The sequence below is a fragment of the Symphalangus syndactylus genome, chromosome 16 (assembly GCF_028878055.3).
Source record: "Symphalangus syndactylus isolate Jambi chromosome 16, NHGRI_mSymSyn1-v2.1_pri, whole genome shotgun sequence".
NCBI lineage: Eukaryota > Metazoa > Chordata > Mammalia > Primates > Hylobatidae > Symphalangus > Symphalangus syndactylus.
This window is the reverse complement of record NC_072438.2, coordinates 5,605,669-5,631,840: the sequence shown is the minus strand read 5'-3', so window position 1 is coordinate 5,631,840 and position 26,172 is coordinate 5,605,669.

Sequence of the window (26,172 nt, the reverse complement as noted above, 5' to 3'; positions counted from 1 at the left end):
GATCTGAACACTCTTTCTGTAGAAAATGCAACTGGACATTTGGAGCACTAAGAGCGTAGTACTGGAAAAAGGAATATATTCAAATATAAACTACACAGAAGCATTCTGTGAAACTTCTTTCTGCTCTGTGCATTCAGCTAACAGAGTTAAACCATAGTTTTGATTGAGCAGTTTTGAAACTCTCTGTCTGTAGAAAATGCAACTGGACATTCGTAGCACTAAGTGGGTAATAGTGGAAAAAAGAATATGTTCAAATATAAACTACACAGAAGCATTGTATGAAACTTCTTTCTGTTCTGTGCATTCAACTAACAGAGTTGAACCTTACTTTTGATTGAGACGTTCTGAAACACTCTTTCTGTAGAAACTGCAATGGGACATTCTGAGCGCTAAGAGGCCTATAATGGGAAAAACAATGTCTACAAATAAAAACTACACAGAAGTATTCTGTGAAACTTCTTTCTGTTCTGTTCATTCAACTAAAGGAGTTGTACCTTAGTTTTGATTGAGCCGTTCTGTAACACTCTTTCTGTAGAAAATGCAAGTGGAGATTCGGAGCGCTAAGAGGTTAATAGTGGAAAAAGGAATGTCTTCAAATATAAACTACACAGAATCTTTCTGTGAAACTTCTTTCTGATCTGTGCATTCAGCTAACAGAGTTAAACCATACTTTTGATTGAGCAGATCTGAACACTCTTTCTGTAGAAAATTCAACTGGACATTTGGAGCGCTAAGAGGGTAGTAGTGGAAAAAGGAATATATTCAAATATAAACTACACAGAAGCATTCTGTGAAACGTCTATCTGATCTGAGCATTCAGCTAACAGAGTTAAACCATACTTTTCATTGAGCAGTTTTGAAAAACTCTGTCTGTACAAAATGCAACTGGACATTCGTAGCGCTAAGTGGGCAATAGTGGAAAAAAGAATATGTTCAAATATAAACTACACAGAAGCATTGTATGAAACTTCTTTCTGTTCTGTGCATTCAACTAACAGAGTTGAACCTTACTTTTGATTGAGCCTTTCTGAAACACTCTTTCTGTAGAAACTGCAATTGGACATTCTGAGCGCTAAGAGGCCTATATTGGGAAAAATAATATCTTCAAATAAAAACTACACAGAAGCATTGTGTGAAACTTATTTCTGATATGTGCATTCAGCTAACAGAGTTAAACCATACGTTTGATTGTGCAGTTCCGAACACTCTTTCTGTAGAAAATGCAAGTGGACATTCGGAGCGCTAAGAGGGTAATAGTGGAAAAAGGAATATATTCAAATATAAACTACACAGTAGCATTCTGTGAAACTTCTTTCTGTTCTGTGCATTCAACTAACAGAGTTGAACCTTACTTTTGATTGAACCATTCTGAAACACTCTTTCTGTAGAAACTGCAATTGGACAAGCTAAGCGCTAAGAGGCCTACATTGGGAAAAAGACTATCTTCAAATAAAAACTACACAGATGCATTCTGTGAAACTTATTTCTGATCTGTAAATTCAGTTAACAGAGCTAAACCATATTTTTGATTCTGCAGTTATGAAACACTCTTTTTGTAGAAAATGCAAGTGGACATTCGGAGCGCTAAGATTGTAATAGAGGAAAAAGAAATATCTCCAATTAAAAACTACACAGAAGCATTCTCTGAAACACCTTTCTATTCTCTGCATTCAACTAACAGAGTTGAGCCTTACTTTTGAAGGAGCAGTTCTGAAACACGCTTTGTGTAGAAACTGCCAGTGTATATTCGGAGCGCTAAGTGGGTAATAGTCCAAAAAGGAGTATCTTCAACTAAATACTACACAGAAGCATTCTGTGAAACTTCTTTCTGTTCTGTGCATTCAACTAAGAGAGTTGAACCTTATATTTGATTGAGCCGTTCTGAAACACTCTTTCTGTAGAAACTGCAATTGGACATTCTGAGCGATAAGGGGCCTATATTGGGAAAAATAATATCTTCAAATAAAAACTACACAGAAGCATTGTTTGAAACTTATTTCTGATATGTGCATTCAGCTAACAGAGTTAAACCATAATTTTGATTGCGCAGTTCAGAACACTCTTTCTGTAGAAAATGCAAGTGGACATTCAGAGCGCTAAGAGGGTAATAGTGGAAAAAGGAATATATTCAAATATAAACTACACAGAAGCATTCTGTGAAACTTCTTTCTGTTCTGTGCATTCAACTACCAGGGTTGAACGTTACTTTTGATTGAGCCGTTCTGAAACACTCTTTCTGTAGAAACTGCAATAGGACATTCTGAGCGCTAAGAGGCCTATATTGGGAAAAAGAATATCTACAAATAAAAACTACACAGAAGCATTCTGTGAAACTTCTTTCTGTTCAGTTCATTCAACAAAAAGAGTTGAACCTTAGTTTTGATTGAGCCGTTCTGAAACACACTTTCTGTAGAAAATGCAAGTGGAGATTCGGAGCGCTAAGAGGGTAATAGTGGAAAAAGGAATGTCTTCAAATATAAACTACACAGAATCATTCTATGAAACTTCTTTCTGATCTGTGCATTCAGCTAACAGAGTTAAACCATACTTTTGATTGAGCAGATCTGAACACTCTTTCTGTGGAAAATGCAACTGGACATTTGGAGCGCTAAGAGGGTAGTATTGGATAAAGGAATATATTCAAATATAAACTACACAGAAGCATTCTGTGAAACTTCTTTCTGATCTGAGCATTCAGCTAACAGAGTTAAACCATACTTTGATTGAGCAGTTTTGAAACACTCTGTCTGTAGAAAATGCAACTGGACATTCGTAGCGCTAAGTGGGTAATAGTGGAAAAAATAATATGTTCAAATATAAACTACACAGAAGCACTGTATGAAACTTCTTCCTGTTCTGTGCATTCAACTAACAGAGTTGAACCTTACTTTTGACTGACCCGTTCTGAAACACTCTTTCTGTAGAAACTGCAATTGGACATTCTGAGCGCTAAGAGACCTATATTGGGAAAAATAATGTCTACAAATAAAAACTACACAGAAGTATTCTGTGAAACTCCTTTCTGTTCTGTTCATTCAACTAAAAGAGTTGAACCTTAGTTTTGATTGAGCCGTTCTGAAACACTCTTTCTGTAGAAAATGCAAGTGGAGATTCGGAGCGCTAAGAGGGTAATAGTGGAAAAAGGAATGTCTTCAAATATAAACTTCACAGATTCATTCTGTGAAACTTATTTCTGATCTGTGCATTCAGCTAACAGAGTTAAACCATACTTTTGATTGAGCAGATCTGAACACTCTTTCTGTAGAAAATGACACTGGACATTTGGAGCGCTAAGAGGGTAGTAGTGGAAAAAGGAATATATTCAAATATAAACTACACAGAAGCATTCTGTGAAACTTCTTTCTGATCTGAGCATTCAGCTAACAGAGTTAAACCATACTTTTGATTGAGCAGTTTTGAAACACTCTGTCTGTAGAAAATGCAACTGGACATTCGTAGCGCTAAGTGGGTAATAGTGGAAAAAAGAATATGTTCAAATATAAACTACACAGAAGCATTGTATGAAACTTCTTTCTGTTCTGTGCATTCAACTAACAGAGTTGAACCTTACTTTTGATTGAGACGTTCTGAAACACTCTTTCTGTAGAAAGTGCAATTGGACATTCTGAGCACTAAGAGGCCTATATTGGGAAAAAGAATATCTACAAATAAAAACTACACAGAAGCATTCTGTGAAACTTCTTTCTGTTCTGTGCATTCAGCAAAGAGAGTTGAACCTTACATTTGATTGAGCCGTTCTGAAACACTCTTTCTGTAGAAAATGCAATTGGACATTCTGAGCGCTAAGAGGCCTACTTTGAGAAAAATAATATCTTCAAATAAAAACTACACAGAAGCATTGTGTGAAACTTATTTCTGATATGTTCATTAAGCTAACAGAGTTAAACCATACTTTTGATTGCGCAGTTCTGAACACTCTTTCTGTAGAAAATGCAAGTGGACATTCGGAGCACTAAGAGGGTAATAGTGGAAAAAGGAATATATTCAAATATAAACTGCACAGAAGCATTCTGTGAAACGTCTATCTGATCTGAGCATTCAGCTAACAGAGTTAAACCATACTTTTGATTGAGCAGTTTTGAAAAACTCTGTCTGTACAAAATGCAACTGGACATTCGTAGCGCTAAGTGGGCAATAGTGGAAAAAAGAATATGTTCAAATATAAACTACACAGAAGCATTGTATGAAACATCTTTCTGTTCTGTGCATTCAACTAACAGAGTTGAACCTTACTTTTGATTGAGCCTTTCTGAAACACTCTTTCTGTAGAAACTGCAATTGGACATTCTGAGCGCTAAGAGGCCTATATTGGGAAAAATAATATCTTCAAATAAAAACTACACAGAAGCATTGTGTGAAACTTATTTCTGATATGTGCATTCAGCTAACAGAGTTAAACCATACTTTTGATTGTGCAGTTCCGAACACTCTTTCCGTAGAAAAGGCAAGTGGACATTTGGAGCGCTAAGAGGGTAATAGTGGAAAAAGGAATATATTCAAATATAAACTACACAGTAGCATTCTGTGAAACTTCTTTCTGTTCTGTGCATTCAACTAACAGAGTTGAACCTTTCTTTTGATTGAGCCATTCTGAAACACTCTTTCTGTAGAAACTGCAATTGGACAAGCTAAGCGCTAAGAGGCCTACATTGGGAAAAAGACTATCTTCAAATAAAAACTACACAGATGCATTCTGTGAAACTTATTTCTGATATGTAAATTCAGTTAACAGAGCTAAACCATATTTTTGATTGAGCAGTTATGAAACACTCTTTTTGTAGAAAATGCAAGTGGACATTCGGAGCGCTAAGATTGTAATAGAGGAAAAAGAAATATCTCCAATTAAAAACTACACAGAAGCATTCTCTGAAACACCTTTCTATTCTCTGCATTCAACTAACAGAGTTGAGCCTTACTTTTGAAGGAGCAGTTCTGAAACACGCTTTGTGTAGAAACTGCCAGTGGATATTCGGAGCGCTAAGTGGGTAATAGTCCAAAAAGGAGTATCTTCAACTAAATACTACACAGAAGCATTCTGTGAAACTTCTTTCTGTTCTGTGCATTCAACTAAGAGAGTTGAACCTTATATTTGATTGAGCCGTTCTAAAACACTCTTTCTGTAGAAACTGCAATTGGACATTCTGAGCGCTAAGGGGCCTATATTGGGAAAAATAATATCTTCAAATAAAAACTACACAGAAGCATTGTTTGAAACTTATATCTGATATGTGCATTCAGCTAACAGAGTTAAACCATACTTTAGATTGCGCAGTTCAGAACACTCTTTCTGTAGAAAATGCAAGTGGACATTCTGAGCGCTAAGAGGGTAATCGTGGAAAAAGTAATATATTCAAATATAAACTACACAGAAGCATTCTGTGAAACTTCTTTCTGTTCTGTGCATTCAACTACCAGGGTTGAACGTTACTTTTGATTGAGCCGTTCTGAAACACTCTTTCTGTAGAAACTGCAATAGGACATTCTGAGCGCTAAGAGGCCTATATTGGGAAAAAGAATATCTACAAATAAAAACTACACAGAAGCATTCTGTGAAACTTCTTTCTGTTCAGTTCATTCAACAAAAAGAGTTGAACCGTAGTTTTGATGGAGCCGTTCTGAAACACTCTTTCTGTAGAAAATGCAAGTGGAGATTCGGAGCGCTAAGTGGGTAATAGTGGAAAAAGGAATGTCTTCAAATATAAACTACACAGAATCATTCTATGAAACTTCTTTCTGATCTGTGCATTCAGCTAACAGAGTTAAAACATACTTTGGATTGAGCAGATCTGAACACTCTTTCTGTAGAAAATGCAACTGGACATTTGGAGCGCTAAGAGGGTAGTATTGGAAAAAGGAATATATTCAAATATAAACTAAACAGAAGCATTCTGTGAAACTTCTTTCTGATCTGAGCATTCAGCTAACAGAGTTAAACCATACTTTGATTGAGCAGTTTTGAAACACTCTGTCTGTAGAAAATGCAACTGGACATTCGTAGCGCTAAGTGGGTAATAGTGGAAAAAAGAATATGTTCAAATATAAACTACACAGGAGCATTGTATGAAACTACTTTCTCTTCTGTGCATTCAACTAACAGAGTTGAACCTTACTTTTGACTGACCCGTTCTGAAACACTCTTTCTGTAGAAACTGCAATTGGACATTCTGAGCGCTAAGAGACCTATATTGGGAAAAATAATGTCTACAAATAAAAACTACACAGAAGTATTCTGTGAAACTTCTTTCTGTTCTGTTCATTCAACTAAAAGAGTTGAACCTTAGTTTTGATTGAGCCGTTCTGAAACACTCTTTCTGTAGAAAATGCAAGTGGAGATTCGGAGCGCTAAGAGGGTAATAGTGGAAAAAGGAATGTCTTCAAATATAAACTTCACAGATTCATTCTGTGAAACTTCTTTCTGATCTGTGCATTCAGCTAACAGAGTTAAACCATACTTTTGATTGAGCAGATCTGAACACTCTTTCTGTAGAAAATGACACTGGACATTTGGAGCGCTAAGAGGGTAGTAGTGGAAAAAGGAGTATATTCAAATATAAACTACACAGAAGCATTCTGTGAAACTTCTTTCTGATCTGAGCATTCAGCTAACAGAGTTAAACCATACTTTTGATTGAGCAGTTTTGAAACACTCTGTCTGTAGAAAATGCAACTGGACATTCGTAGCGCTAAGTGGGTAATAGTGGAAAAAAGAATATGTTCAAATATAAACTACACAGAAGCATTGTATGAAACTTCTTTCTGTTCTGTGCATTCAACTAACAGAGTTGAACCTTACTTTTGATTGAGCCGTTCTGAAACACTCTTTCTGTAGAAACTGCAATTGGACATTCTGATGGCTAGGAGGCCTATATTGGGAAAAAGAATGTCTACAAATAAAAACTACACAGAAGCATTCTGTGAAACTTCTTTCTGTTCTGTGCATTCAACTAAGAGAGTTGAAACTTACATTTGATTGAGCCGTTCTGAAACACTCTTTCTGTAGAAACTGCAATTGCACATTCTGAGCGCTAAGAGGCCTCTATTGGGAAAAATAATATCTTCAAATAAAAACTACACAGAAGCATTGTGTGAAACTTATTTCTGATATGTTCATTAAGCTAACAGAGTTAAACCATACTTTTGATTGCGCAGTTCTGAACACTCTTTCTGTAGAAAATGCAAGTGGACATTCGGAGCGCTAAGAGGGTAATAGTGGAAAAATGAATATATTCAAATATAAACTACACAGTAGCATTCTGTGAAAATTCTTTCTGTTCTGTGCATTCAACTAACAGAGTTGAACCTTACTTTTGATTCAGCCGTTCTGAAACACTCTTTCTGTAGAAACTGCAATTGGACATGCTAAGCGCTAAGAGGCCTACATTGGGAAAAAGAATATCTTCAAATAAAAACTACACAGATGCATTCTGTGAAACTTATTTCTGATCTGTAAATTCAGTTAACAGAGATAAAGCATATTTTTGATTGAGCAGTTATGAAACACTCTTTTTGCAGAAAATGCAAGTGGAGATTCGGAGCGCTAAGAGGGTAATAGTGGAAAAAGGAATGTCTTCAAATATAAACTACACAGAATCATTCGGTGAAACTTCTTTCTGATCTGTGCATTCAGCTAACAGAGTTAAAGCATACCTTTGATTGAGCAGATCTGAACACTCTTTCTGTAGAAAATGCAACTGGACATTTGGAGTGCTAAGAGCTTAGTAGTTTAAAAAGGAATATATTCAAATATAAACTACACAGAAGCATTCTGTGAAACTTCTTTCTGATCTGAGCATTCAGCTAACAGAGTTAAACCATACTTTTGATTGAGCAGTTTTGAAACACTCTGTCTGCAGAAAATGCAACTGGGCATTTGGAGCGCTAAGTGGGTAATAGTGGAAAAAAGAATATGTTCAAATATAAACTACACAGAAGCATTGTATGAAACTTCTTTCTGTTCTGTGCATTCAACTAACAGAGTTGAACCTTACTTTTGATTGAGCCGTTCTGAAACACTCTTTCTGTAGAAAGTGCAATTGGAAATTCTGAGCACTAAGAGGCCTATATTGGGAAAAAGAATATCTACAAATAAAAGCTACACAGAAGCATTCTGTGAAACTTCTTTCTGTTCTGTGCATTCAACTAAGAGAGTTGAACCTTACATTTGATTGAGCCGTTCTGAAACACTCTTTCTGTAGAAAATGCAATTGGACATTCTGAGCGCTAAGGGGCCTACATTGGGAAAAATAATATCTTCAAATAAAAACTACACAGAAGCATTGTGTGAAACTTATTTCTGATATGTTCATTAAGCTAACAGAGTTAAACCATACTTTTGATTGCACAGTTCTGAACACTCTTTCTGTAGAAAATGCAAGTGGACCTTCGGAGCGCTAAGAGGGTAATAGTGGAAAAAGGAATATATTCAAATATAAACTACACAGTAGCATTCTGTGAAAATTCTTTCTGTTCTGTGCATTCAACTAACAGAGTTGAACCTTACTTTTGATTCCGCCGTTCTGAAACACTCTTTCTGTAGAAACTGCAATTGGACATTCTGAGCGCTAGGAGGCCTATATTGGGAAAAAGAATGTCTACAAATAAAAACTACACAGAAGAATTGTGTGAAACTTCGTTCTGTTCTGTTTGTTCAACTAAAAGAGTTGAACCTTAGTTTTGATTGAGCCGTTCTGAAACACTCTTTCTGTAGAAAATGCAAGTGGAGATTCGGAGCGCTAAGAGGGTAATAGTGGAAAAAGGAATGTCTCCAAATATAAACTACACAGAATCATTCTGTGAAACTTCTTTCTGATCTGTGCATTCAGCTAACAGAGTTAAACCATACTTTTGATTGAGCAGATCTGAACACTCTTTCTGTAGAAAATGCAACTTTACATTTGGAGCGCTAAGAGAGTACTAGTGGAAAAAGGAATATATTCAAATATAAACTACACAGAAGCATTCTGTGAAATTTCTTTCTGATCTGAGCATTCAGCTAACAGAGTTAAACTATACTTTTGATTGAGCAGTTTTGAAACACTCTGTCTGTAGAAAATTCAACTGGACATTCGTAGCGCTAAGTGGGTAATAGTGGAAAAAAGAATATGTTCAAATATAAACTACACAGAAGCATTCTGTGAAACTTCTTTCTGTTCTGTGCATTCAGCTAACAGAGTTAAACCATACTTTTGATTGAGCAGTTTTGAAACACTCTGTCTGTTGAAAATGCAACTGGACATTCGTAGCGCTAAGTGGGTAATAGTGGAAAAAAGAATATGTTCAAATATAAACTACACAGAAGCATTGTATGAAACTTCTTTCTGTTCTGTGCATTCAACTAACAGAGTTGTACCTTACTTTTGATTGAGGTTTTCTGAAACACTCTTTCTGTAGAAACTGCAATTGCACATTCTGAGCGCTAAGAGGCCTCTATTGGGAAAAATAATATCTTCAAATAAAAACTACACAGAAGCATTGTGTGAAACTTATTTCTGATATGTTCATTAAGCTAACAGAGTTAAACCATACTTTTGATTGCGCAGTTCTGAACACTCTTTCTGTAGAAAATGCAAGTGGACATTCGGAGCGCTAAGAGGGTAATAGTGGAAAAAGGAATATATTCAAATATAAACTACACAGTAGCATTCTGTGAAAATTCTTTCTGTTCTGTGCATTCAACTAACAGAGTTGAACCTTACTTTTGATTCAGCCGTTCTGAAACACTCTTTCTGTAGAAACTGCAATTGGACATGCTAAGCGCTAAGAGGCCTACATTGGGAAAAAGAATATCTTCAAATAAAAACTACACAGATGCATTCTGTGAAACTTATTTCTGATCTGTAAATTCAGTTAACAGAGATAAAGCATATTTTTGATTGAGCAGTTATGAAACACTCTTTTTGCAGAAAATGCAAGTGGAGATTCGGAGCGCTAAGAGGGTAATAGTGGAAAAAGGAATGTCTTCAAATATAAACTACACAGAATCATTCGGTGAAACTTCTTTCTGATCTGTGCATTCAGCTAACAGAGTTAAAGCATACCTTTGATTGAGCAGATCTGAACACTCTTTCTGTAGAAAATGCAACTGGACATTTGGAGTTCTAAGAGCTTAGTAGTTTAAAAAGGAATATATTCAAATATAAACTACACAGAAGCATTCTGTGAAACTTCTTTCTGATCTGAGCATTCAGCTAACAGAGTTAAACCATACTTTTGATTGAGCAGTTTTGAAGCACTCTGCCTGCAGAAAATGCAACTGGACATTTGGAGCGCTAAGTGGGTAATAGTGGAAAAAAGAATATGTTCAAATATAAACTACACAGAAGCATTGTATGAAACTTCTTTCTGTTCTGTGCATTCAACTAACAGAGTTGAACCTTACTTTTGATTGAGCCTTTCTGAAACACTCTTTCTGTAGAAAGTGCAATTGGACATTCTGAGCACTAAGAGGCCTATATTGGGAAAAAGAATATCTACAAATAAAAACTACACAGAAGCATTCTGTGAAACTTCTTTCTGTTCTGTGCATTCAACTAAGAGAGTTGAACCTTACATTTGATTGAGCCGTTCTGAAACACTCTTTCTGTAGAAAATGCAATTGGACATTCTGAGCGCTAAGAGGCCTACATTGGGAAAAATAATATCTTCAAATAAAAACTACACAGAAGCATTGTGTGAAACTTATTTCTGATATGTTCATTAAGCTAACAGAGTTAAACCATACTTTTGATTGCACAGTTCTGAACACTCTTTCAGTAGAAAATGCAAGTGGACCTTCGGAGCGCTAAGAGGGTAATAGTGGAAAAAGGAATATATTCAAATATAAACTACACAGTAGCATTCTGTGAAAATTCTTTCTGTTCTGTGCATTCAACTAACAGAGTTGAACCTTACTTTTGATTCAGCCGTTCTGAAACACTCTTTCTTTAGAAACTGCAATTGGACATTCTGAGCGCTAGGAGGCCTATATTGGGAAAAAGAATGTCTACAAATAAAAACTACACAGAAGAATTGTGTGAAACTTCGTTCTGTTCTGTTTGTTCAACTAAAAGAGTTGAACCTTAGTTTTGATTGAGCCGTTCTGAAACACTCTTTCTGTAGAAAATGCAAGAGGAGATTCGGAGCGCTAAGAGGGTAATAGTGGAAAAAGGAATGTCTCCAAATATAAACTACACAGAATCATTCTGTGAAACTTCTTTCTGATCTGTGCATTCAGCTAACAGAATTAAACCATACTTTTGATTGAGCAGATCTGAACACTCTTTCTGTAGAAAATGCAACTGGACATTTGGAGCGCTAAGAGAGTACTAGTGGAAAAAGGAATATATTCAAATATAAACTACACAGAAGCATTCTGTGAAATTTCTTTCTGATCTGATCATTCAGCTAAGAGAGTTAAAATATACTTTTGATTGAGCAGTTTTGAAACACTCTGTCTGTAGAAAATTCAACTGGACATTCGTAGCGCTAAGTGGGTAATAGTGGAAAAAAGAATATGTTCAAATATAAACTACACAGAAGCATTGTATGAAACTTCTTTCTGTTCTGTGCATTCAGCTAACAGAGTTAAACCATACTTTTGATTGAGCAGTTTTGAAACACTCTGTCTGTTGAAAATGCAACTGGACATTCGTAGCGCTAAGTGGGTAATAGTGGAAAAAAGAATATGTTCAAATATAAACTACACAGAAGCATTGTATGAAACTTCTTTCTGTTCTGTGCATTCAACTAACAGAGTTGAACCTTACTTTTGATTGAGCTTTTCTGAAACACTCTTTCTGTAGAAACTGCAATTGCACATTCTGAGCGCTAAGAGGCCTCTATTGGGAAAAATAATATCTTCTAATAAAAACTACACAGAAGCATTGTGTGAAACTTATTTCTGATATGTTCATTAACCTAACAGAGTTAAACCATACTTTTGATTGCGCAGTTCTGAACACTCTTTCTGTAGAAAATGCAAGTGGACATTCGGAGCGCTAAGAGGGTAATAGTTGAAAAAGGAATATATTCAAATATAAACTACACAGTAGCATTCTGTGAAAATTCTTTCTCTTCTGTGCATTCAACTAACAGAGTTGAACCTTACTTTTGATTGAGCCGTTCTGAAACACTCTTTGTGTAGAAACTGCAATTGGACATGCTAAGCGCTAAGAGGCCTACCTTGGGAAAAAGAATATCTTCAAATAAAAATTACACAGATGCATTCTGTGAAACTTATTTCTGATCTGTAAATTCAGTTAACAGAGATAAATCATATTTTTGATTGGGCAGTTATGAAACACTCTTTTTGTAGAAAATGCAAGTGGAGATTCGGAGCGCTAAGAGGGTAATAGTGGAAAAAGGAATGTCTTCAAATATAAACTACACAGAATCATTCGGTGAAACTTTTTTCTGGTCTGTGCATTCAGCTAACAGAGTTAAACCATACTTTTGATTGAGCAGATCTGAACACTCTTTCTGTAGAAAATGCAACTGGACATTTGGAGCGCTTAGAGCGTAGTAGTGGAAAAAGGAATATATTCTAATATAAACTACACAGAAGCATTGTGTGAAACTTCTTTCTGATCTGAGCATTCAGCTAACAGAGTTAAACCATACTTTTGATTGAGCAGTTTTGAAACACTCTGTCTGTAGAAAATGCAACTGGACATTCGTAGCGCTATGTGGGTAATAGTGGAAAAAAGAATATGTTCAAATATAAACTACACAGAAGCATTGTATGAAACTTCTTTCTGTTCTGTGCATTCAACTAACAGAGTTGAACCTTACTTTTGATTGAGCCGTTCTGAAACACTCTTTCTGTAGAAACTGCAATTGGACATTCTGAGGGCTAGGAGGCCTATATTGGGAAAAAGAATGTCTACAAATAAAAACTACACAGAAGAATTGTGTGAAACTTCTTTCTGTTCTGTTTGTTCAACTAATAGAGTTGAACCTTAGTTTTGATTGAGCCGTCCTGAAACACTCTTTCTGTAGAAAATGCAAGTGGAGATTCGCAGCGCTAAGAGGGTAATAGTGGAAAAAGGAATGTCTCCAAATATAAACTACACAGAATCATTCTGTGAAACTTCTTTCTGATCTGTGCATTCAGCTAACAGAGTTAAACCATACTTTTGATTGAGCAGATCTGAACACTCTTTCTGTAGAAAATGCAACTGGACATTTGGAGCGCTAAGAGAGTACTAGTGGAAAAAGGAATATATTCAAATATAAACTACACAGAAGCATTCTGTGAAACTTCTTTCTGATCTGAGCATTCAGCTAACAGAGTTAAACCATACTTTTGATTGAGCAGTTTTGAAACACTCTGTCTGTAGAAAATGCAACTGGACATTCGTAGCACTAAGTGGCTAATAGTGGAAAAAAGAATATGTTCAAATATAAACTACACAGAAGCATTGTATGAAACTTCTTTCTCTTCTGTGCATTCAACTAACAGAGTTGAACCTTACTTTTGATTGAGCCTTTCTGAAACACTCTTTCTGTAGAAACTGCAATTGGACATTCTGAGCGCTAAGAGGCCTCTATTGGGAAAAATAATATATTCAAATAAAAACTACACAGAAGCATTGTGTGAAACTTATTTCTGATATGTTCATTAAGCTAACAGAGTTAAACCATACTTTTGATTGCGCAGTTCTGAACACTCTTTCTGTAGAAAATGCTAGTGGACATTCGGAGCGCTAAGAGGGTAATAGTGGAAAAAGGAATATATTCAAATATAAACTACAAAGTAGTATTCTGTGAAAATTCTTTCTGTTCTGTGCATTCAACTAACAGAGTTGAACCTTACTTTTGATTCAGCCGTTCTGAAACACTCTTTCTGTAGAAACTGCAATTGGACATGCTAAGCGCTAGGAGGCCTACCTTGGGAAAAAGATTATCTTCAAATAAAAACTACACAGATGCATTCTGTGAGACTTATTTCTGATCTGTAAATTCAGTTAACAGAGATAAAGCATATTTTTGATTGAGCAGTTATGAAACACTCTTTTTACAGAAAATGCAAGTGGAGATTCGGAGCGCTAAGAGGGTAATAGTGGAAAAAGGAATGTCTTCAAATATAAACTACACAGAATCATTCGGTGAAACTTTTTTCTGATCTGTGCATTCAGCTAACAGAGTTAAAGCATACCTTTGATTGAGCAGATCTGAACACTCTTTCTGTAGAAAATGCAACTGGACATTTGGAGTGCTAAGAGCTTAGTAGTTTAAAAAGGAATATATTCAAATATAAACTACACAGAAGCATTCTGTGAAACTTCTTTCTGATCTGAGCATTCAGCTAACAGAGTTAAACCATACTTTTGATTGAGCAGTTTTGAAACACTCTGTCTGCAGAAAATGCAACTGGACATTTGGAGCGCTAAGTGGGTAATAGTGGAAAAAAGAATATGTTCAAATATAAACTACACAGAAGCATTGTATGAAACTTCTTTCTGTTCTGTGCATTCAACTAACAGAGTTGAACCTTACTTTTGATTGAGCCGTTCTGAAACACTCTTTCTGTAGAAAGTGCAATTGGACATTCTGAGCACTAAGAGGCCTATATTGGGAAAAAGAATATCTACAAATAAAAACTACACAGAAGCATTCTGTGAAACTTCTTTCTGTTCTGTGCATTCAACTAAGAGAGTTGAACCTTACATTTGATTGAGCCGTTCTGAAACACTCTTTCTGTAGAAAATGCAATTGGACATTCTGAGCGCTAAGAGGCCTACATTGGGAAAAATAATATCTTCAAATAAAAACTACACAGAAGCATTGTGTGAAACTTATTTCTGATATGTTCATTAAGCTAACAGAGTTAAACCATACTTTTGATTGCACAGTTCTGAACACTCTTTCTGTAGAAAATGCAAGTGGACCTTCGGAGCGCTAAGAGGGTAATAGTGGAAAAAGGAATATATTCAAATATAAACTACACAGTAGCATTCTGTGAAAATTCTTTCTGTTCTGTGCATTCAACTAACAGAGTTGAACCTTACTTTTGATTCAGCCGTTCTGAAACACTCTTTCTGTCGAAACTGCAATTGGACATTCTGAGCGCTAGGAGGCCTATATTGGGAAAAAGAATGTCTACAAATAAAAACTACACAGAAGAATTGTGTGAAACTTCGTTCTGTTCTGTTTGTTCAACTAAAAGAGTTGAACCTTAGTTTTGATTGAGCCGTTCTGAAACACTCTTTCTGTAGAAAATGCAAGTGGAGATTCGGAGCGCTAAGAGGGTAATAGTGGAAAAAGGAATGTCTCCAAATATAAACTACACAGAATCATTCTGTGAAACTTCTTTCTGATCTGTGCATTCAGCTAACAGAGTTAAACCATACTTTTGATTGAGCAGATCTGAACACTCTTTCTGTAGAAAATGCAATTGGACATTTTGAGCGCTAGGAGGCCTATATTGGGAAAAAGAATGTCTACAAATAAAAACTACACAGAAGAATTGTGTGAAACTTCTTTCTGTTCTGTTTGTTCAACTAAAAGAGATGAACCTTAGTTTTGATTGAGCCGTTCTGAAACACTCTTTCTGTAGAAAATGCAAGTGGAGATTCGGAGCGCTAAGAGGGTAATAGTGGAAAAAGGAATGTCTTCAAATATAAACTTCACAGATTCATTCTGTGAAACTTCTTTCTGATCTGTGCATTCAGCTAACAGAGTTAAACCATACTTTTGATTGAGGAGATCTGAACACTCTTTCTGTAGAAAATGACACCGGACATTTGGAGCGCTAAGAGGGTAGTAGTGGAAAAAGGAATATATTCAAATATAAACTACACAGAAGCATTCTGTGAAACTTCTTTCTGATCTGAGCATTCAGCTAACAGAGTTAAACCATACTTTTGATTGAGCAGTTTTGAAACACTCTGTCTGTTGAAAATGCAACTGGACATTCGTAGCGCTAAGTGGGTAATAGTGGAAAAAAGAATATGTTCAAATATAAACTACACAGAAGCATTGTATGAAACTTCTTTCTGTTCTGTGCATTCAACTAACAGAGTTGAACCTTACTTTTGATTGAGCTTTTCTGAAACACTCTTTCTGTAGAAACTGCAATTGCACATTCTGAGCGCTAAGAGGCCTCTATTGGGAAAAATAATATCTTCTAATAAAAACTACACAGAAGCATTGTGTGAAACTTATTTGTGATATGTTCATTAAGCTAACAGAGTTAAACCATACTTTTGATTGCGCAGTTCTGAACACTCTTTCTGTAGAAAATGCAAGTGGACATTCGGAGCGCTAAGAGGGTAATAGTTGAAAAAGGAATATATTCAAATATAAACTACACAGTAGCATTCTGTGAAAATTCTTTCTCTTCTGTGCATTCAAGTAACAGAATTGAACCTTACTTTTGATTGAGCCGTTCTGAAACACTCTTTCTGTAGAAACTGCAATTGGACATCCTAAGCGCTAAGAGGCCTACATTGGGAAAGAGAATATCTTCAAATAAAAACTACACAGATGCATTCTGTGAAACTTATTTCTGATCTGTAAATTCAGTTAACAGAGATAAAACATATTTTTGATTGAGCAGTTATGAAACACTCTTTTTGTAGAAAATGCAAGTGGAGATTCGGAGCGCTAAGTGGGTAATAGTGGAAAAAGGAATGTCTTCAAATATAAACTACACAGAATCATTCGGTGAAACTTTTTTCTGGTCTGTGCATTCAGCTAACAGAGTTAAACCATACTTTTGATTGAGCAGATCTGAACACTCTTTCTGTAGAAAATGCAACTGGACATTTGGAGCGCTAAGAGCGTAGTAGTGGAAAAAGGAATATATTCTAATATAAACTACACAGAAGCATTCTGTGAAACTTCTTTCTGATCTGAGCATTCAGCTAACAGAGTTAAACCATACTTTTGATTGAGCAGTTTTGAAACACTCTGTCTGCAGAAAATGCAACTGGACATTCGTAGCGCTAAGTGGGTAATAGTGGAAAAAAGAATATGTTCAAATATAAACTACACAGAATCATTGTATGAAACTTCTTTCTGTTCTGTGCATTCAACTAACAGAGTTGAACCTTACTTTTGATTGAGCCGTTCTGAAACACTCTTTCTGTAGAAACTGCAATTGGACATTCTGAGGGCTAGGAGGCCTATATTGGGAAAAAGAATGTCTACAAATAAAAACTACACAGAAGAATTGTGTGAAACTTCTTTCTGTTCTGTTTGTTCAACTAAAAGAGTTGAACCTTAGTTTTGATTGAGCCGTCCTGAAACACTCTTTCTGTAGAAAATGCAAGTGGAGATTCGGAGCGCTAAGAGGGTAATAGTGGAAAAAGGAATGTCTCCAAATATAAACTACACAGAATCATTCTGTGAAACTTCTTTCTGATCTGTGCATTCAGCTAACAGAGTTAAACCATACTTTTGATTGAGCAGATCTGAACACTCTTTCTGTAGAAAATGCAACTGGACATTTGGAGCGCTAAGAGAGTACTAGTGGAAAAAGGAATATATTCAAATATAAACTACACAGAAGCATTCTGTGAAACTTGTTTCTGATCTAAGCATTCAGCTAACAGAGTTAAACCATACTTTTGATTGAGCAGTTTTGAAACACTCTGTCTGTAGAAAATGCAACTGGACATTCGTAGCACTAAGTGGCTAATAGTGGAAAAAAGAATATGTTCAAATATAAACTACACAGAAGCATTGTATGAAACTTCTTTCTCTTCTGTGCATTCAACTAACAGAGTTGAACCTTACTTTTGATTGAGCCTTTCTGAAACACTCTTTCTGTAGAAACTGCAATTGGACATTCTGAGCGCCAAGAGGCCTCTATTGGGAAAAATAATATCTTCAAATAAAAACTACACAGAAGCATTGTGTGAAACTTATTTCTGATATGTTCATTAAGCTACCAGAGTTAAACCATACTTTTGATTGAGAAGTTCTGAACACTCTTTCTGTAGAAAATGCAAGTGGACATTCGGAGCGCTAAGAGGGTAATAGTGGAAAAAGGAATATATTCAAATATAAACTACAAAGTAGTATTCTGTGAAAATTCTTTCTGTTCTGTGCATTCAACTAACAGAGTTGAACCTTAGTTTTGATTCAGCCGTTCTGAAACACTCTTTCTGTAGAAACTGCAATTGGACATGCTAAGCGCTAAGAGGCCTACATTGGGAAAAAGAATATCTTCAAATAAAAACTACACAGATGCATTCTGTGAAACTTATTTCTGATCTGTAAATTCAGTTAACAGAGATAAAGCATATTTTTGATTGAGCAGTTATGAAACACTCTTTTTACAGAAAATGCAAGTGGAGATTCGGAGCGCTAAGAGGGTAATAGTGGAAAAAGGAATGTCTTCAAATATAAACTACACAGAATCATTCGGTGAAACTTCTTTCTGATCTGTGCATTCAGCTAACAGAGTTAAAGCATACCTTTGATTGAGCAGATCTGAACACTCTTTCTGTAGAAAATGCAACTGGACATTTGGAGTGCTAAGAGCTTAGTAGTTTAAAAAGGAATATATTCAAATATAAACTACACAGAAGCATTCTGTGAAACTTCTTTCTGATCTGAGCATTCAGCTAACAGAGTTAAACCATACTTTTGATTGAGCAGCTTTGAAACACTCTGTCTGCAGAAAATGCAACTGGACATTTGGAGCGCTAAGTGGGTAATAGTGGAAAAAAGAATATGTTCAAATATAAACTACACAGAAGCATTGTATGAACCTTCTTTCTGTTCTGTGCATTCAACTAACAGAGTTGAACCTTACTTTTGATTGAGCCGTTCTGAAACACTCTTTCTGTAGAAAGTGCAATTGGACATTCTGAGCACTAAGAGGCCTATATTGGGATAAAGAATATCTACAAATAAAAACTACACAGAAGCATTCTGTGAAACTTCTTTCTGTTCTGTGCATTCAACTAAGAGAGTTGAACCTTACATTTGATTGAGCCGTTCTGAAACACTCTTTCTGTAGAAAATGCAATTGGACATTCTGAGCGCTAAGAGGCCTACATTGGGAAAAATAATATCTTCAAATAAAAACTACACAGAAGCATTGTGTGAAACTTATTTCTGATATGTTCATTAAGCTAACAGAGTTAAACCATACTTTTGATTGCACAGTTCTGAACACTCTTTCTGTAGAAAATGCAAGTGGACCTTCGGAGCGCTAAGAGGGTAATAGTGGAAAAAGGAATATATTCAAATATAAACTACACAGTAGCATTCTGTGAAAATTCTTTCTGTTCTGTGCATTCAACTAACAGAGTTGAACCTTACTTTTGATTCAGCCGTTCTGAAACACTCTTTCTGTCGAAACTGCAATTGGACATTCTGAGCGCTAGGAGGCCTATATTGGGAAAAAGAATGTCTACAAATAAAAACTACACAGAAGAATTGTGTGAAACTTCGTTCTGTTCTGTTTGTTCCACTAAAAGAGTTGAACCTTAGTTTTGATTGAGCCGTTCTGAAACACTCTTTCTGTAGAAAATGCAAGTGGAGATTCGGAGCGCTAAGAGGGTAATAGTGGAAAAAGGAATGTCTCCAAATATAAACTACACAGAATCATTCTGTGAAACTTCTTTCTGATCTGTGCATTCAGCTAACAGAGTTAAACCAAACTTTTGATTGAGCAGATCTGAACACTCTTTCTGTAGAAAATGCAATTGGACATTTTGAGCGCTAGGAGGCCTATATTGGGAAAAAGAATGTCTACAAATAAAAACTACACAGAAGAATTGTGTGAAACTTCTTTCTGTTCTGTTTGTTCAACTAAAAGAGATGAACCTTAGTTTTGATTGAGCCGTTCTGAAACACTCTTTCTGTAGAAAATGCAAGTGGAGATTCGGAGCGCTAAGAGGGTAATAGTGGAAAAAGGAATGTCTTCAAATATAAACTTCACAGATTCATTCTGTGAAACTTCTTTCTGATCTGTGCATTCAGCTAACAGAGTTAAACCATACTTTTGATTGAGCAGATCTGAACACTCTTTCTGTAGAAGATGACACTGGACATTTGGAGCGCTAAGAGGGTAGTAGTGGAAAAAGGAATATATTCAAATATAAACTACACAGAAGCATTCTGTGAAACTTCTTTCTGATCTGAGCATTCAGCTAACAGAGTTAAACCATACTTTTGATTGAGCAGTTTTGAAACACTCTGTCTGTTGAAAATGCAACTGGACATTCGTAGCGCTAAGTGGGTAATAGTGGAAAAAAGAAAATGTTCAAATATAAACTACACAGAAGCATTGTATGAAACTTCTTTCTGTTCTGTGCATTCAACTAACAGAGTTGAACCTTACTTTTGATTGAGCTTTTCTGAAACACTCTTTCTGTAGAAACTGCAATTGCACATTGTGAGCGCTAAGAGGCCTCTATTGGGAAAAATAATATCTTCTAATAAAAACTACACAGAAGCATTGTGTGAAACTTATTTCTGATATGTTCATTAAGCTAACAGAGTTAAACCATACTTTTGATTGCGCAGTTCTGAACACTCTTTCTGTAGAAAATGCAAGTGGACATTCGGAGCGATAAGAGGGTAATAGTTGAAAAAGGAATATATTCAAATATAAACTACACAGTAGCATTCTGTGAAAATTCTTTCTATTCTGTGCATTCAACTAACAGAGTTGAACCTTACTTTTGATTGAGCCGTTCTGAAACACTCTTTCTGTAGAAACTGCAATTGGACATCCTAAGCGCTAAGAGGCCTACATTGGGAAAGAGAATATCTTCAAATAAAAACTACACAGATGCATTCTGTGAAACTTATTTCTGATCTGTAAATTCAGTTAACAGAGATAAAACATATTTTTGATTGAGCAGTTATGAAACACTCTTTTTGTAGAAAATGCAAGTGGAGATTCGGAGCGCTAAGAGGGTAATAGTGGAAAAAGGAATGTCTTCAAATATAAACTACACAGAATCATTCGGTGAAACTTTTTTCTGGTCTGTGCATTCAGCTAACAGAGTTAAACCATACTTTTGATTGAGCAGATCTGAACACTCTTTCTGTAGAAAATGCAACTGGACATTTGGAGCGCTAAGAGCGTAGTAGTGGAAAAAGGAATATATTCTAATATAAACTACACAGAAGCATTGTGTGAAACTTCTTTCTGATCTGAGCATTCAGCTAACAGAGTTAAACCATACTTTTGATTGAGCAGTTTTGAAACACTCTGTCTGTAGAAAATGCAACTGGACATTCGTAGCGCTAAGTGGGTAATAGTGGAAAAAAGAATATGTTCAAATATAAACTACACAGAATCATTGTATGAAACTTCTTTCTGTTCTGTGCATTGAACTAACAGAGTTGAACCTTACTTTTGATTGAGCCGTTCTGAAACACTCTTTCTGTAGAAACTGCAATTGGACATTCTGAGGGCTAGGAGGCCTATATTGGGAAAAAGAATGTCTACAAATAAAAACTACACAGAAGAATTGTGTGAAACTTCTTTCTGTTCTGTTTGTTCAACTAAAAGAGTTGAACCTTAGTTTTGATTGAGCCGTCCTGAAACACTCTTTCTGTAGAAAATGCAAGTGGAGATTCGGAGCGCTAAGAGGGTAATAGTGGAAAAAGGAATGTCTCCAAATATAAACTACACAGAATCATTCTGTGAAACTTCTTTCTGATCTGTGCATTCAGCTAACAGAGTTAAACCATACTTTTGATTGAGCAGATCTGAACACTCTTTCTGTAGAAAATGCAACTGGACATTTGGAGCGCTAAGAGAGTACTAGTGGAAAAAGGAATATATTCAAATATAAACTACACAGAAGCATTCTGTGAAACTTCTTTCTGATCTGAGCATTCAGCTAACAGAGTTAAACCATACTTTTGATTGAGCAGTTTTGAAACACTCTGTCTGTAGAAAATGCAACTGGACATTCGTAGCACTAAGTGGCTAATAGTGGAAAAAAGAATATGTTCAAATATAAACTACACAGAAGCATTGTATGAAACTTCTTTCTCTTCTGTGCATTCAACTAACAGAGTTGAACCTTACTTTTGATTGAGCCTTTCTGAAACACTCTTTCTGTAGAAACTGCAATTGGACATTCTGAGCGCTAAGAGGCCTCTATTGGGAAAAAAAATATCTTCAAATAAAAACTACACAGAAGCATTGTGTGAAACTTATTTCTGATATGTTCATTAAGCTAACAGAGTTAAACCATACTTTTGATTGCGCAGTTCTGAACACTCTTTCTGTAGAAAATGCAAGTGGACATTCGGAGCGCTAAGAGTGTAATAGTGGAAAAAGGAATATATTCAAATATAAACTACAAAGTAGCATTCTGTGAAAATTCTTTCTGTTCTGTGCATTCAACTAACAGAGTTGAACCTTACTTTTGATTCAGCCGTTCTGAAACACTCTTTCTGTAGAAACTGCAATTGGACATGCTAAGCGCTAAGAGGCCTACATTGGGAAAAAGAATATCTTCAAATAAAAACTACACAGATGCATTCTGTGAAACTTATTTCTGATCTGTAAATTCAGTTAACAGAGATAAAGCATATTTTTGATTGTGCAGTTATGAAACACTCTTTTTACAGAAAATGCAAGTGGAGATTCGGAGCGCTAAGAGGGTAATAGTGGAAAAAGGAATGTCTTCAAATATAAACTACACAGAATCATTCGGTGAAACTTCTTTCTGATCTGTGCATTCAGCTAACAGAGTTAAAGCATACCTTTGATTGAGCAGATCTGAACACTCTTTCTGTAGAAAATGCAACTGGACATTTGGAGTGCTAAGAGCTTAGTAGTTTAAAAAGGAATATATTCAAATATAAACTACACAGAAGCATTCTGTGAAACTTCTTTCTGATCTGAGCATTCAGCTAACAGAGTTAAACCATACTTTTGATTGAGCAGTTTTGAAACACTCTGTCTGCAGAAAATGCAACTGGACATTTGGAGCGCTAAGTGGGTAATAGTGGAAAAAAGAATATGTTCAAATATAAACTACACAGAAGCATTGTATGAAACTTCTTTCTGTTCTGTGCATTCAACTAACAGAGTTGAACCTTACTTTTGATTGAGCCGTTCTGAAACACTCTTTCTGTAGAAAGTGCAATTGGACATTCTGAGCACTAAGAGGCCTATATTGGGAAAAAGAATATCTACAAATAAAAACTACACAGAAGCATTCTGTGAAACTTCTTTCTGTTCTGTGCATTCAACTAAGAGAGTTGAACCTTACATTTGATTGAGCCGTTCTGAAACACTCTTTCTGTAGAAAATGCAATTGGACATTCTGAGCGCTAAGAGGCCTACATTGGGAAAAATAATATCTTCAAATAAAAACTACACAGAAGCATTGTGTGAAACTTATTTCTGATATGTTCATTAAGCTAACAGAGTTAAACCATACTTTTGATTGCACAGTTCTGAACACTCTTTCTGTAGAAAATGCAAGTGGACCTTCGGAGCGCTAAGAGGGTAATAGTGGAAAAAGGAATATATTCAAATATAAACTACACAGTAGCATTCTGTGAAAATTCTTTCTGTTCTGTGCATTCAACTAACAGAGTTGAACCTTACTTTTGATTCAGCCGTTCTGAAACACTCTTTCTGTAGAAACTGCAATTGGACATTCTGAGTGCTAGGAGGCCTATATTGGGAAAAAGAATGTCTACAAATAAAAACTACACAGAAGAATTGTGTGAAACTTCGTTCTGTTCTGTTTGTTCAACTAAAAGAGTTGAACCTTAGTTTTGATTGAGCCGTTCTGAAACACTCTTTCTGTAGAAAATGCAAGTGGAGATTCGGAGCGCTAAGAGGGTAATAGTGGAAAAAGGAATGTCTCCAAATATAAACTACACAGAATCATTCTGTGAAACTTCTTTCTGATCTGTGCATTCAGCTAACAGAGTTAAACCATACTTTTGATTGAGCAGATCTGAACACTCTTTCTGTAGAAAATGCAACTGGACATTTGGAGCGCTAAGAGAGTACTAGTGGAAAAAGGAATATATTCAAATATAAACTACACAGAAGCATTCTGTGAAATTTCTTTCTGATCTGAGCATTCAGCTAACAGAGTTAAACTATACTTTTGATTGAGCAGTTTTAAAACACTCTGTCTGTAGAAAATTCAACTGGACATTCGTAGCGCTAAGTGGGTAATAGTGGAAAAAAGAATATGTTCAAATATAAACTACACAGAAGCATTGTATGAAACTTCTTTCTGTTCAGTGCATTCAACTAACAGAGTTGAACCTTACTTTTGATTGAGCCGTTCTGAAACACTCTTTCTGTAGAAACTGCAATTGGACATTTTGAGCGCTAGGAGGCCTATATTGGGAAAAAGAATGTCTACAAATAAAAACTACACAGAAGAATTGTGTGAAACTTCTTTCTGTTCTGTTTGTTCAACTAAAAGAGTTGAACCTTAGTTTTGATTGAGCCGTTCTGAAACACTCTTTCTGTAGAAAATGCAAGTGGAGATTCGGAGCGCTAAGAGGGTAATAGTGGAAAAAGGAATGTCTCCAAATATAAACTACACAGAATCATTCTGTGAAACTTTTTTCTGATCTGTGCATTCAGCTAACAGAGTTAAACCATACTTTTGATTGAGCAGATCTGAACACTCTTTCTGTAGAAAATGCAACTGGACATTCGGATCGCTAAGAGAGTAGTAGTGGAAAAAGTAATATATTCAAATATAAACTACACAGAAGCATTCTGTGAAACTTCTTTCTGATCTTAGCATTCAGCTAACAGAGTTAAACCATACTTTTGATTGAGCAGTTTTGAAACACTCTGTCTGTAGAAAATGCAACTGGACATTCGTAGCGCTAAGTGGGTAATAGTGGAAAAAAGAATATGTTCAAATATAAACTACACAGAAGCATTGTATGAAACTTCTTTCTGTTCTGTGCATTCAAGTAACAGAGTTGAACCTTACTTTTGATTGAGCCTTTCTGAAACACTCTTTCTGTAGAAACTGCAATTGGACATTCTGAGCGCTAAGAGGCCTATATTGGGAAAAATAATATCTTCAAATAAAAACTACACAGAAGCATTGTGTGAAACTTATTTCTGATATGTTCATTAAGCTAACAGAGTTAAACCATACTTTTGATTGCGCAGTTCTGAACACTCTTTCTGTAGAAAATGCAAGTGGACATTCGGAGCGCTAAGAGGGTAATAGTGGAAAAAGGAATATATTCAAATATAAACTACACAGTAGCATTCTGTGAAAATTCTTTCTGTTCTGTGCATTCAACTAACAGAGTTGAACCTTACTTTTGATTCAGCCGTTCTGAAACACTCTTTCTGTAGAAACTGCAATTGGACATGCTAAGCGCTAAGAGGCCTACATTGGGAAAAAGAATATCTTCAAATAAAAACTACACAGATGCATTCTGTGAAACTTATTTCTGATCTGTAAATTCAGTTAACAGAGATAAAGCATATTTTTGATTGAGCAGTTATGAAACACTCTTTTTACAGAAAATGCAAGTGGAGATTCGGAGCGCTAAGAGGGTAATAGTGGAAAAAGGAATGTCTTCAAATATAAACTACACAGAATCATTCGGTGAAACTTCTTTCTGATCTGTGCATTCAGCTAACAGAGTTAAAGCATACCTTTGATTGAGCAGATCTGAACACTCTTTCTGTAGAAAATGCAACTGGACATTTGGAGTGCTAAGAGCTTAGTAGTTTAAAAAGGAATATATTCAAATATAAACTACACAGAAGCATTCTGTGAAACTTCTTTCTGATCTGAGCATTCAGCTAACAGAGTTAAACCATACTTTTGATTGAGCAGTTTTGAAACACTCTGTCTGCCGAAAATGCAACTGGACATTTGGAGCGCTAAGTGGGTAATAGTGGAAAAAAGAATATGTTCAAATATAAACTACACAGAAGCATTGTATGAAACTTCTTTCTGTTCTGTGCATTCAACTAACAGAGTTGAACCTTACTTTTGATTGAGCCGTTCTGAAACACTCTTTCTGTAGAAAGTGCAATTGGACATTCTGAGCACTAAGAGGCCTATATTGGGAAAAAGAATATCTACAAATAAAAACTACACAGAAGCATTCTGTGAAACTTCTTTCTGTTCTGTGCATTCAACTAAGAGAGTTGAACCTTACATTTGATTGAGCCGTTCTGAAACACTCTTTCTGTAGAAAATGCAATTGGACATTCTGAGCGCTAAGAGG